Genomic DNA, 14885 nt, shown 5'->3' on the forward strand with positions numbered 1-14885 from the left:
CAAGAGACTGCAAGAAAACTGGGATGCGAGGCACTATGGGAGATCCCTCCACCTCAAGGGACTTCCGTAGAAAGACTGGACAAGGCCCAATCATAAGTAAGTCTGGTAAAGAATTGGATAATAAGACCCATTAGACAGGCAAAGAGAGAAATTAGGAATGAATCTTCATGGTTTTAGTTCCCTTGTGCAACTGTGTGCTTGATTTGTTTATTTTATCTGTTTTGATAATATAAATCCTGTGCTACTTCTTAACCATTGGTTCTACTTTAATAAGTCAACAGTGGTTGCCCAGTCCCCTCTTCTTACCATTGTATCCTAAAGGAAGAGCTGAGAGATTTGGTGCTCCAAATCCCAGGAGTTTCTGCATGACCTCATCAGTATCAGGAGAGCCAAGCCCAGATGGATGGTCTAGCCTGTACAGGTGGGCCTCCCACCTCTCCAGGTGTGTGTTATAGTGCTTAGAATATCGAGGCATACTAGATGCTAAGACATCCAAATGTTTCAGAGCGTATATGAAGAGAAGTTAAGACTAGGGGAGCTGTACTTTGAAACTGGGTTTATAGCTGAAACCTCAAGCTCAGTTAGTTGTCTTAACATCACATAAATACCATCAAACAAGTGTGAATGAAACGAGCTTTTCAAAAAGTTAAAGGCCAGGCGCGGTGGCTCACGCCTGTGATCTCAATACTTTGGGAGGCCGAGGCAGGTGGATCACCTGAGGTTAGGAGTTTGAGACCAGCCTGGCCAATATGGTGAAACTCTGTCTCTACTAAAAATACAAAAATTAGCTGGGTGTGGCAGCAGACACCTGTAATCCCAGCTACTCGGCCAGCTGAGGCAGGAGAATTGCTTGAACCTGGAAGGTGGAGGTTGCAGTGAGCCGACATCATGCCACTGCACTCCAGCCTGGATGACAGAGCGAGACTCCATCTCAAAAAAAAAGTTAAAAACATGACTCTCAAAGAAATAGAAATCATATCCATGTCAAAATTATATATGACTCATTAATTGATGAGGGAACCAGTAAAATGTTAAGACTGGTTCAAAAGAGAATTTGAAGAACAGACGTAAACACTGGAGACTACTAGAGGCAGGAGAGAGGGAGTGGGGCAAGGACTGAAAAACTTCCTATGGGGTACTATGCTCACTACCTGGGTGATGGGACCATTCACACCCCAAACCTCAGTGTCATGCAATATACCCATGTAACAAACCTGCATGCGTATCCCTGAATCTAAAATAAAAGTTGAAATTATTGAAAGAAACAGATTTATATGGTCAGTCAAAAGAATGCTGAAATAAACTTGCCAACAAATGTAAACTGATTAATATTCTAGACAGTAATAAACTGTAATGTTTGGGGGTTAGCTTTTCTATTAGATGAAAATAAATTTAATCTCTACCAGGTCAAATCCATTTGCATCGTAATGAGCTAGAATCATTTCCATGATTCTCTAACAAGAATTATTTTGTGTTGCTATTTGTTTTTTACCAGTTAACTTCTACCTGTACAGCACTGCCAACAGAAAGTCAAAAGTACATGCCCAGAAACATTGCACTAATAAAACATCCTATATCCCCCCTCCTTTAAAACACATTGTATACAGTGCATTAACTCTAAAAAGATCAGAGCACTTATTTATTGCCAAGGATTTTATGACCATATGATCATCCCAAGGATGTTTAGAAACTAGCATTCTGCCACTGTACCGAGACTGAAAAGAAGTGTTCACATATGATTATGAGCTAGAAATTAGCACCCAAACCAGGCTAACCTACAACCTATAATTAATTGTTCTCTTGGCTCCAATAAGAAAGATCACTGCTCTTTGAACTACTGCTCTTTTATCTTTATTTCCACTACAAACCCAGACTTTAAGTTTCCAGCCACATAAAGCAAAGCCTTCTTCATACTGCCTTAAATTCTGTAGTAGTATAAATATAGCAGTGACCTGCTTTCTTTGTGACTAGCAACTTTTGTCAAATACTGGTGAGTGAGTGAGAAATAGAGTAAGTCTTGGGCTTGTGGCAGGAAGCGGTGTCTAAAGATGCCACTTCCTGGACAGGAGGATCAAAGCAAAAGTAAAGGATGGGCAGAAGCCAGATGGTGCCCAAAGGAAAGCCGAGTGAGTTACAACCAGAATCCGATATTAGGATATCTCAACAGAAACCCCAGAATGTTAGCAGAAGAACATAACAGCCGGAGTTCATAGGTGTATCAGACAGGGCTCAGAGAAGCAGACTCACTATGAATATTTTAGAACTAAACATTTAATATAGATATTAGACCTTGTAGGCAAAGATGGGGAAGGAAACAAGCACCTGAAAATGGGCGTTTAATATTTGGAGAAAAGTCATTAGGCAGCCCTGGTGCTGGTGACTGAGTCAGAGTTTGCAGGAAGTCTTGAATCGAAGCACATGGAGCATCTGCACTGAGAAGTTGACAAGGGGTTGATATCAGTCCAAAGGTCATTGGCTCTTTGAAGCTACTGCCTGTGTGAGTCCACAGCAGTGCCTCTGGTGGGGGGCTGGCATTACCATTGGGCAGCAGTGCTGCTGGTTGGAAGGACAGCTGGGTATGGAGTGGGAAGGGGTGAGGACACACTGGAACTCTCTAGCACTTCTGGTCCCACACTCAACAATGACCTTCAGGACATAGTGGCTATGGTTTCTCTTCTGCCTCCTAAGTATCGTGCAGAGTCACTTTTGCCAACTCGAACCTAGAACCATATAGGTTGACAATGGAATAATCCAGCCCCCAGCGGGGCAAACCCAAAATCATTTGGTGGAAAAGGCATAAATGCCAGACAACATGGTGTTTTCTTTTTTTTTTTTTTTTTTTTTTTTTTAGGAATAACACAAAAAATTGTTTTATTGGAAAGAGCAATAAAATTGATAAATTCTTTTATTATATTTTTATTTTATTATTATTATACTTTAAGTTTTAGGGTACATGTGCACAATGTGCAGGTTAGTTACATATGTATACATGTGCCATGCTGGTGTGCTGCACCCATTAACTCATCATTTAGCATTAGGTATATCTCCTAAAGCTATCCCTCCCCCCTCCCCCCCACTCCACAACAGTCTCCAGAGTGTGATGTTCCCCCTCCTGTGTCCATGTGTTCTCATTGTTCAGTTTCCACCTATGAGTGAGAATATGCGGTGTTTGGTTTTTTGTTCTTGCGATAGTTTACTGAGAATGATGATTTCCAATTTCATCCATGTCCCTACAAAGGACATGAGCTCATCATTTTTTATGGCTGCATAATATTTCATGGTGTATATGTGCCACATTTTCTTAATCCAGTCTATCATTGTTGGACATTTGGGTTGGTTCCAAGTCTTTGCTATTGTGAATAGTGCCGCAATAAACATACTTGTGCATGTGTCTTTATAGCAGCATGATTTATAGTCCTTTGGGTATACAAACGTTCCCCTGGAAAATGCTTATGGTAGATGGACTCCCTTTGAAGAGCACAGACCCCACCACTAAAGACACACTGCCAAGGGTCCTGAAGAGCACAGCAGGGATGTATATGGAAGCTGTCTGTAACCTGCCCACGAATTGAAGGAATGGGTGTTATGTGTCCATCAACATGGGGTGGTAATTTGGACCACTTGAGCCAGCGCATTAATGGTCTGATGTGAATGATCACTGTGACCAGTTCACCAGTTCTCTGCTTGATAAGGAAAGCATGGAAGACAATCAGGTCACCATTTTGTTGTTTTATTTTCAGGTTCCCACTTCTAAATGAGTGCAAAGTTCTCCTTGTACCTTCTCTTCTTTTTTCCTCTAATTTATCCTTCCTATTCTTTTATTCCTGCTTTTCCTCCTGCACATTGCTACATTTATCCATAGAGCACAAAATGGTGGATGGGTTGATGGATAAGACCAGAGTTGAAAAGAATGGGAATCAATTTTACGGTGCAGCATAACACAGCACACAGAGCAACAGATGGAGGATCAGGGGGCTTGGGCGCTGCTCTAAGAATGACTGGGGGTGAGATTCTGAGATATTTCACAGCCCTGAGGCTCCGTAGATCACATTTCCCCAGGAGTCCAAAAAAAAGTGTGTGTGTTTTCTATGAGAGAATAACTCGAGGAATTTACAAGGCACCCGAATAAAAGTCCTGAGATGTCCGGCAGTAAAAAAAAACTTTCCAACTTTGTTCAATCCAGTGTTTCTCAAACTAGTTTGACTCTGGAACCCTTATTTGTAACATCTAGTAATATTCTACAGGTGAAACACACTTTGGGTAGTGTTCTAAATGATGTCTAGGGTAGTTCTTTCACCTCTACAATGCCCTGAATTTTTCCACTTTTCTTACAAAACTCAAACCCCAATATAAATTGAAAGTCCAGTTGAACACTGAACAGCCTGCAAGGAAACATCACTTTTTTTTTTCTTTTTTTAGCTAAAGCTTTCTCAACGAGGGCTAGTCCAAGAGGAAGCACATGAGGTATACTTAGTAACATGAATAATAGCCCATCTTGATATGTCTCCTATCAAGAGATCCCAAGTAACCTGGATCAGTGTTTTTCAGACACAGAGAATAATCTCACTCAGGAACATTGTCTTTGAGTTCCAACCGCAGCAATATACAGAAAAACACTACCCTCCAGCTTGGATTGGACTACACAAGATTTTCTAAACCAGGATGGCCAACTAGGATCCTAATCTTCCAAGTGCTTGGACCTTGGATAGGTCAAGCGGCTGAAGGTTGGACACTTGTTGGTTTAGGCTGGAGATCAAAATTCAGTCATCCTATAATATAGATCTTGTTCCTTTTGGGTTTACCACTAGGGGTCACTAAAGAGAGATGGGAGACAGTCTCAATCTTGTCTAAATAATTCCAAAATAGCCATGGGCTTTGGACAACATACAAGGCTAGTGTCTCTCTAACTTTAATGGGCATATGAATAACCTGGTGGTTTTGTGGAGATTCTGATCCAGTAGGTTTTGGGTGAGGCCTCAGAGTCTACATTTCTATCAAGCTCCCACATGATGTTGCTGCTGTTGGTGCAGGAGGTGAGGTGCTAGAGCTTTGGAAGGTCTCAAGATCAGTTCAGCTCCCTTGCAGGAATCCTGCTTGGGCCCCTATATCCTCAGATCCTCCACTTCTCCCCACCCCACTTCTCTTTCCTCTTCCTCATCTCATCCTCCTCCTCCTCCTTTTTCTGCCAGCTCTACTCCGAGCTCTCAATCTTCTCAAAGGACACCTTTGCAACCATTTGTGATTACAGCTTTTCCTCATGAGATCTAGCTTGGTAGCACTGATATTTATTGTTGAAATAAACACTAGAGAAACAGGGGCATTTCTTCTGAAGTGCTTCTCTCTTTGCATATATTGCATTTTGTGTAAGTAGATGAAGCTAGTTTTGAGTAATGGCAGTTCTGGCTGAGCTAGGCCAAAGTAGATGGGTGACATTTTGTCTTTAGTGGTGGAGGCTATTTGATTTTATTCTTCAACCCCAACCATAAAGTTATTTTAACCAATGAGAGATCTATTTCTATGCTTTCAGAGTTGAGGAAAAAAGACAATTGCCCACGTAGAATCCAGAGACTTTCATTTTCCACACTTTGTGGTAAGTTACATGGAAGTGAAAGTAAATGATAGAGTAATCCTTTTTGGTGTGAGAGATGTGAGAATGGACCTCTATCTCAATTACACATATACGTATAAAGATTTTTGTTGATTTTTTTCTAATTATAGTTCAGAAAACTTGGAAAACATAGAACATCAATTTTTAAAATTAGTCCCCAAATACCACCACCCAGAGAAAACTCACAGTTAACAATTTTTCGGTATGATGATGATCTTCCAGTCTTTTTTGTATTTATATGTGTATTTTCCTATGATTATGGAATACTGTTATATAACCTGATACATTCATTTAGCAATATAGACTAAACAATATCCCATTTCAGTATTTTTTACAAATAATTGTTAATGCTTCAGTGATGGTCTATCAGAAATACATTCCACAGTACACTTAGTCCCCTATTGTTGGATATTCAGGTTGTTACTAATTTTTCACAGTACTAAAAAAAACTTTGTGAACATTCTTATACGTACATCTTTACCCATACCTTTCATTATTTGGGTTGGAAAATTTCCAAGATGTGGAACTGGTAAGCCGAAAGCTTTTGAAAGGCACTCATGAGGTTTGCCTAGGAAAACTGTACCACTGTGCGTCAGCAGCGGCAGCCTGCGACAGGATTCTATTAAGATAGGCACAGCACAGGGGCTTAAAACTGGGATTGGCGGTCAGATTGCCTGAGTTTGAGTGAATCCTGGAATATCGTTTAATCTCTGTGCTTCTGAAGAATTTCCCTATGATTGTGGATAATGCTAGGTCCTACAACCATAAAGTTGTTTTATGCATCAAGTGACAGAATATATGTCAAGCCTGACACTGTAAACCTTGAACAAACGTTAGCTGTTATTATTATTTTCCGGCATGCTCAGCCATCGTCCCAGGTCCTTACATGCCAATGATCCATAAATCCGCTTCTATATTTTTTGCCAGGGCCATCTGCTGAAGTCAAGGGGACTGGTAATGGACAGGATAACCTTCCCAAGAGTGGGCGTTAGAAGAGGGGGTACATGAAGGCGGCCTTCGGTCACCTAGGAAGGCTCCTTGCTGACCCTTTCCTGGACGTGGAGGTGCAGAACGACCTGGGCCGAGTGAAAGCGACCAGCGAAGGTCACGCCGGCCCAGCAGCCTGGAGGACGAGACCCACCACCCACAAAGCCACTGGTGGAGAGCGGGCGAGGTCACTTTGTGCGGTGAAGGAGAAGGGCACGAAGGAAGGCGGGCAGCTGCCTCTTGTTTTCAGCCAAGGGAGACGTTGAGGTGTCCCTCAGGACAGGACTTCATTTGCATGGGAGGGGAGAAGGGCGCTTCCGACTACTTTGCATTGGTGCGTGGGCTGGACACAGTGACAAGGAAATTAAGCCTCCGCGGTGACAGTGTGTGTGATCGCGGAGGAGGAGGACGCCCGCAGGCTGGCCCGGGGCCCGCCCCGCCCCACGCCAGCCCGGACCCTCCGGCAGCCCGTGGGGAGTCCCAAAGAGGACCCTGCGGGAGCCCGTAAGGCTGGAGACAGAGCACTCCCGGAACCTCCACCGCCCGGGTCCCGCGGGCTGCAAGGAGGGGAAGAGCCGCTGCGGAGGGCACAGTCCCCAGGGGCCTCCCTGGGGTCTCCACCTTCCCCGGACTCCGTGGGGGTGCGCGTGGGAGGCCCGCACCGCCCTTCCGCAGACCCCGGGGGAAAGAGGAGCGAGGTTCGGCCAGAGGCCAGAGGCAGCAAATGCCCCACACAGGCCCGCTTGGAAATGCTGGGCGCCCAGCTGAGGGCTGAGGGGCAATGCGGTGTGTGGGAGGACATTCTGCTCCCTAGTCATCAGGGCCATAAAGCAGGAGCTGAGAAAGACGCCTCCCCATCACATAAGCTAGAGGTCGGAAATCGTTTTCTGTGAAGTAGGAGAGAGGAAATATTTGCCTTTGAGGGCAATAGTGAGAGGTGAAGCCAGCTGGACTTCCTGGGTCCAGTGGGGACTTGGAGAACTTTTCTTTCTAGCTAGAGGATTGTAAACTTATCAATGAGCACTCTGTGTCAAGCTGGAGGATTGTAAATGCACCAATCAGCACTCTGTAAAATGGACCAATCAGCACTCTGTAAAATGGACCAATCAGCACTCTGTAAAATGGGCCAATCAGCAGGATGTGGGCAGGGTCAAATAAAGGAATGAAAGCTGACCTCCCCAGCCAGTAGCGGGAACGTGCTGCAGTAGCGGGAACCTTTGTGGGAGGTTTGTTTTTTCAGTCCTCACAAGAAATCTTGCTGTTGGTCACTTTTTGGGTCTGTGCCATCTTTAAGAGCTGTAATACTCACTGTGAAGGTCTGCAGCTTCATTCTTGGAGTTGGTGAGACTACGAACTCTACAGCAGGAAAAAAGAAACTGCGGACTCAATAGGGTCTCTGTTGCAACTGCTGGAGTTCAAGTCCCAAAGCAGCCGCACAGAATCAGGAAAGTTACGGGTGTGGCTGTGCTTCAATAAAGCTTTATTTACAAAACTGAGATCACAGTTTACCAACCCATGATGTAATTTTCTAAAACACAAGTCCTATTTTTATTGGTGTCATAAAATTTTTTTTTCTAAAAAAAAAAAAAGTAGTATTCTATGGGTTTCTTCTTGTAGGTGATGACCTGTAGAGGCACTATCTCATGTTTCCTGTCGATTGACCTTAAAGCTTCATTTCCTAGCCGCTGTGAATCCTGCATTGGATAAGGCCCGTTACTGTTTACACACCTTTGTCTAGGACGTTTTTAAGGCACGTGCTCTGCAGGGCACATTCGCCTGAGGTGTTTTCTTTGCAAATTCTCTTTGTTCTCTTTGCAAGTTAAAGTAATGAAGCCATATTTACAGCGTCTTCAAATGTAATATCACCTAAGAATTTTAACACATGAACTCTGAAAAGTTGACTCTATGATTTTGGTGCCCTTATTGCCAGGCAGGCTGTGCTAAGAAGCAAAGGTCGCCGGCAGTGGCTTAGCCTGTAATTCCAGCCCTTTGGGAGGCTGAGACGGGTGGAGCACGAGGTCAGGAGTTTGCGACCAACCTGGCCAACAAGGTGAAACCCCATCTCTACTAAAAATACAAAAATTAGCTGGGTGTGGTGGCACACCTGTAATCCCAGCTGCTCGGGAAGCTGAGGCAGGAAAACCGCTTTAACTGGGGAGTCGGAGGTTGCAATGAGCCGAGATTGCACCTCTGTACTCCAGCCTGGGCTACACAGTGAGACTCTATCTCAAAAAAAAAAAAAAGAAAAGAAAAAAAAAAATTCAAGGAGAGAAAAGAAATCTTTGCCAAAAGATTTCTTGTGAGACTAAAAAGATGTTGAATAGATCCCAAATCCATGGCATGAGGAAGAACAAAAACTGATGACCTAGAACCTTGCCCTTGCGCCTGTCTCCTGGCTCGCACTGGAGAAGACGTAGGATGTGCTCAGCTATTCGTCTCTCCGGCAAAATGGTGGTGCAGTCATCGCTTCTGAAACTATTCATTTAAGATAGGTTAATGACAACAGAAGTAGCTTAAACAAGATGAAAGTTTATTTCTCTCACATGAAGAGGAGACTAAAATGTGACACTCCAAGCCTGGTGTGGAAGCTCTTTGGTATCCCCAGGAACCCAGACTCCTTTCTTTTCATTGCAACCTTCTAAGCCTATGACTTCCACCTCATGATCCAACACAGCTACCCAAGCTGCAGCCCTCCTCATTATCTCCATTCCAGTCAGCAGAAAAAAGGACAGGGAAGGGCACATGTTATTGACCAGCATTTCATTTCCTGGTCACGTCTAGCCATAAGAGACAGTGAGGAATGTGGATGTGGACTTTTTTTTTTTTTTTTTTGAGACAGAGTCTCGCTCTGTCACCAGGCTGGAGTGCAGTGACGTGATCTTGGCTTACTACAACCTCTGCCTCCCGGATTCAAGCGATTCTTCGACCTCAGCCTCCCGAGTAGCTGGGAATACAGGCACATGCCACCGCGCCCAGCTAATTTTTGCATTTTTAGTAGAGATAGGGTTTTACCACGTTGGCCAGGATGGTCTCGATCTCTTGACCTCGTGATCCGCCCCTCTCAGCCTCCCAAAGTGCTGGGATTACAAGCTTGAGCCACCGAGCCCGGCCGGAATGTGGACTTTTTAGGTGGGTAACAATGTGCCCAGATAAAAGTTGGGATTCTTTCATTAAAGAAGAGGATAGTGGGTATTGGGAGACAGCCACAGAGGGAGACTGTTATTTATCTAATAATGACACAAAAATATAAAGATGAGTCATGAGAAGTGCTATGAAAGAGATAAAGAACTACTGAAGTGGATAAAAAGCTATGTTTGCAGGGGAAGGAGTGTTTAAGAAATGCTACCCTTAAAAAGGGGACTCTCAGCTGATACTTGATTCATGAGTGGGTTTTATCCAGGTATAGAAACAGGGGGAAGAGCATTCCTGGCAGAGGGCACAGCACATGGGAATCCCATGAGTCCAGGGGGAATGGGGTGGTGTAGTCCAGGGTTGTTGGGGGGCGCACTCAGGGACAGCTCTGGATTATCAGGAACTTTAGGAGTCATGTTACAAATTGTGAATTTGATTTAGTAAATCATCTGGTAAAGGACTGGGTGTGGGGAGTGGTGAGGGAAAAGAGTGTGCTCCAGGTAAAACGGTTAACACTGAGCACTGCCAGCCAAGAAATCCCATCCATGTTAGTTATTAGCCATGGGAGTCTCTCTAATCCATAGGAGACAAGGGCTTCCAGCTGCTGATGAAGCTTCTTGTTTAGGATCAGAGAGTCACAGAACGAGAAGATGGGTTTCTCAGAGCAGGTTTTTCTCTATTTGCTACCTAATGAAGTTCAACAGAAGTAGAGGTCTGTTGATAAGCCACTTCCACTGGCTAGGAGCAACCAGGAAAAAACTGGAAACAAGAGAATGAAAGGAATGAAAATTGTTCTAGTGAAAGGAGGAGACTTATTCCTCAAATCTGCACCTATTTTAGGTGGTATGTTATCTTTGGACTCAGGTGAAGCTGACTTATTCCAAAATCAGTTTAAAATTTAGAGTGAACCACTGGGCTTCTGAACTTCCAGACTGGAAGAAGTTTAGGTTCATCGAAGCTTCCTGAGTTTTTAGTTGGAAATGAAGCCTGTTTGTCTGAATTGCTGATCCACCCCTGATCCCAGGAAGTTGGCCTGTGCCTTTGAGGTCACTGCTGGACTCGGGTGAAAATTACAAGCTTAAGACAGAAACAAACTGTCATTTCCTTGTAAATCAAACAACACTGATGGAGCAAAGCAAAAGTTCAAAGGTCATCACTGACATTACAAAAATGTTTTCTTTGCTGTATATTTTAATTATGCAAGTAGAACTGGAAATGAGTAATAAACACACTGCAGTTAAGAGTTTTGTTTTTAGAGTGTTCTAGACGGATGAAATGAGCGACACTATCGTCTTCATTACAAAGCTTGCCAAACATTGCTGTTTGGGGCAAGAGTGCTCAAGAACGGGGACTGGAGAAAGTGTCCAGATGGAACATTTGAAAAGTCCAGACCTGGTATTCATGTCCCTTTGTCATCTCTGGCCAACGTGCACAAATAGATTCATCTTCTTTCAACAGATGTATCTAAATAACACATTCCTTTACCACAGAAATGTTACAACAGCAATAACAGAACCCCTTGGGGGCCTAGTTATCTAGGTAGGAAAATTACTGACACCTAACTCTGTGCTCCATGCTGCAGGGAGGTAATTACCCCATGATAACCTGGGGCGCTTTGTTCTCTGAATGTCTCATCTCTGTTGCATTTTCTGGATGCCTTCTTTTTCCATTAAAGAAAGCATTTATGTCCAGAGAAGTGCTTTAGAAGTCACTGGGGTTCTAAAAATTAAAGGGAATGAATTTAAAAACACAGCTATTTTACCTACTTCTTGAAAACAAAAAAAAATAAAAGCTGACATCTGGTAAGTAAGAAACTTCCCCTGGAACCCAAGTGACTAACCTTTATTTTCTCATGATGAAAGGGACGGATCTCCATTGGTGGCCTTTCTTGTTTACACCACACACATGGCTATGGCTCCGACATCCAGCTCCTTTAGTAGAAACAGAAAGGATGGTCTTTTTCTGTGGAAGTTAATGAATTGAAAAACAAAGCTGTTCTGTATACCCACTCATTCCAAACCAATAAAAGAACTATAGTGTTCTGAGACTTGGGCAAAATAGTTGCATTCAAATTAATTTTGCCCCCTTCTACCCTTCCCCTCCCCGCTTCCCACCACTCCCTCCTCGCCTTTTTTTAAGGAGAAAAAGAACCATTTAATCACCTTATAAGGGCAGAGAGCAATAAGGGAATGGAGCAAGAGTCATGAGGCCCAGATCTTATTCTTGGCGCAGACAGGGGCTCGCTGGGTGATCCAGGGCTGTCCCTTAACCGCCCTGCGCCTCTGTTGATGCAGCTGTGATATGGGGACACAGATGTGTGTGTGTGGCGCCGATATGCAGCCTTTGGTGAGAGGTCCAAAGCTAAATGTGGGGTCCATTCGGCTAGTCATGGGCTGTTTCTATGTGAAATTGCTGTCTGCAGTGCAGGAATTGGGAGGTGACCTGGTAGGTCTTGGATCGATGACTAGTAAATAGATGCACAGAAAAAAAAAAAATGTCCAGGGAAGGGGAGTACGTCCCTGATGGCTGGGAATTAGATTGCCATGGCAACCACAGCTACGAAAGAGCTCATCCCAATATCAGGCATTTCTTATCAGTAAGCTATGGTGCAGAATTTTCCTCTGCAATAGTAATATGTTTTTGTGGTGTATTTTAAGATAAAGACGAAAAAGAATGAGCATGCCTTGGTTCCACTGGGCAGCATCTGAGGACCCCTCTCATGGTGGAGACCTGGTCAAACACTGCATCTGCAAGGAAGAGGACTCTGGGAATTTGCCCTTTCCTTTTGGACTTTATTGCATTCACCAGTCAAAGTCACTTAGGATGTTACAGTTCCTCTGAACTGGTTTTCTGCTGTGCTGGGCATCAGAGACAATGTAAGCAGAGCTGAGCCACCCTCCTGCAAACAAGCGTGCTGCCCTTGCTTCTTCTGAATGCTCTGTAGAGTCCCAGTGGACTTGCATTTCTGCCTTTCCAGTGGCTTTCCCTGCTGCCCCAAAGCATTTCCTCCCTGTTCTCTGTGGCTGCCCAGAGCTCCAGGGACCTGGAAACTCTTACAAAATGACTTGTGAGAATAGTGGAGATTTGTACACCATAGCCCAAAGTCTAAGCCTAAGAAAGGAGGCCCAATAGTTGGTCTTACTCACGGCTATCATGGTGGGTGTCTTTGAACCTGGGTTGGGTTAATCACCACCTGGTTGCAAGGTGCTTGAACCTCATGCATAAAAACAGAGGTCCTGACCAAAGCAAGGCCATGGAATGGGGCCTCAGGCCATCCTTCTCCCTGCCTCTCCTGCAAACACTTCGCTTCATTCTATCTTTCCAAACAGCATTCTTATTAACGAGAGATTCTAAAAATTTCACATGTGAGAGGCTCCCAAACATTCTTTTGAAAGCAATGTGCATTTTTGACCTCTCCACATATTATGCATTTCAGGTGTGCTGGGACCGGGTTCACTTTGCATGTCCTGTCTTCTTATCTTCTTCTCCTGCTTCAATTACTCCTCCACTGTACCACCAGTGTGGAACAAAAAATTGGCCACCTTCTCTTTAAAGACTCCTCCACTGCATGCAGATGAGGTCCAAATTTCTTTGCCCTGCCTGGGAGGCCCTTCTTGATCTGGCTGTGCTCATATCTCCCTTTCTACCCCTACCTCCCTCCACACAGCTCCAGGTCTGTGGACCCATGGCTGCTTCTGGAATGCATTTCTTTCCTTTCCATCTCCCTTCTTTTCTTTTTGGTGAACTCCTGTGCATCCTTTAAGATTCAATTTAAATGTAATCTCTCAAGGCTTCACTAGAGGCTGCGTCTACGTCTGCCTGGAGGCAGAGTTACTCACCCCTTTTATCTGAGCTATCACTGTCCCTTTGTGAGTTTCTCTTTCGGAGGAAGCATCACATTGTAGGGGAATTACCTGCTCCTGTGTCCATCTCCCTCAGTAAACTATAAACTCGGCTCACTGCAAGCTCCGCCTCCCAGGTTCATGCCATTCTCCTGCCTCAGCCTCTCGAGTAGCTGGGACTACAGGCGCCCACCACCACGCCTGGCTAATTTTTTGTATTTTTAGTAGAGACGGAGTTTCACCGTGTTAGCCAGGATGGTCTCGATCTCCTGACCTCGTGATCCGCCTGCCTCGGCCTCCCAAAGTGCTGGGATTACGGGCGTGAGCCACTGCACCCGGCCCTATAAATTTTCTTTATTTCCTGGGTAGGTATTAAAGTAAATTCACCTTTAGAACTATTGCAAAGATGGAGATAACACCTTAGGGTGAAGAGCTCCGTGTAAATGAAAAAGTCCTGTTTTAGATAGGCTCCCCTAGTGGAGAGGCTGGAGGCCGACAACTCCAGGAGCGATCACACTTGAGCTCTACTCACAGCTCGCTGTGGCCAGACCCTCCTAAGCCCTCCCTTTGCACTGCCACAGAGCCCTGCCAACAACTTTCCAAAGGGAGCATTATTATTATTCCCATTGTGCAGGTAGGAAAACTGACAATGAGGTAAGTTACAAAGTCCTGCAGCCGGTAAAAAGCTAAGCAGGATGTGAAGCCAGTTGGTCTGATGCTGGCGCCTCATGTTTCACCGCCCCCGCCTGCCTTTTAATGAGCAACGGGGGTAGGGTGGGTTATTAAAGTGGCAATAATAATAATTTTAGGCAGCCCTTACTGTGTGTCAATCACGGCTCTATGTATTAACTCATTTAATCCTCACAATGACCCTGTGAAAGGGCTACAATTATTATCCTCATTTTACAGATGAGAAAACAGACAGCAAGGTTAGAAGTTTGCCCAGAGGCCACAGAGCTAAGAAGTGGCGAATCTGGGATAGAAACCCAGACAGACTGGCTCCAGAGACCTGCTCTTAACGACCTGCTCGGCAACCTCCCAGGAAGCCAGGACAGGGCTGGCTGTTCAGGCAGGATCCAGGGCCTCGAGGGCAAGAGGAATTTGGGGTTCTCAGGGACCTCAGCCAGGGCCCACAATAATGACCCTCGGCCTAGCCCAAGTCACTCTGCATAGACATCACATCTAAGTTTGCGATGTTCTTGCCCTGGAAACACGAGGTTCCTGGCAGGCAGTCGTGGAGGGCAGCCCCAGCCTCCTCTGGGCAGACACTGGAACCTTCAGATGGCTCTGTCCTCAGGGGCTCTGCCATTCCCCTG

The sequence above is a fragment of the Pongo pygmaeus genome, chromosome 13 (genome assembly GCF_028885625.2).
Source record: "Pongo pygmaeus isolate AG05252 chromosome 13, NHGRI_mPonPyg2-v2.0_pri, whole genome shotgun sequence".
NCBI classification, from domain to species: Eukaryota; Metazoa; Chordata; class Mammalia; order Primates; family Hominidae; genus Pongo; species Pongo pygmaeus.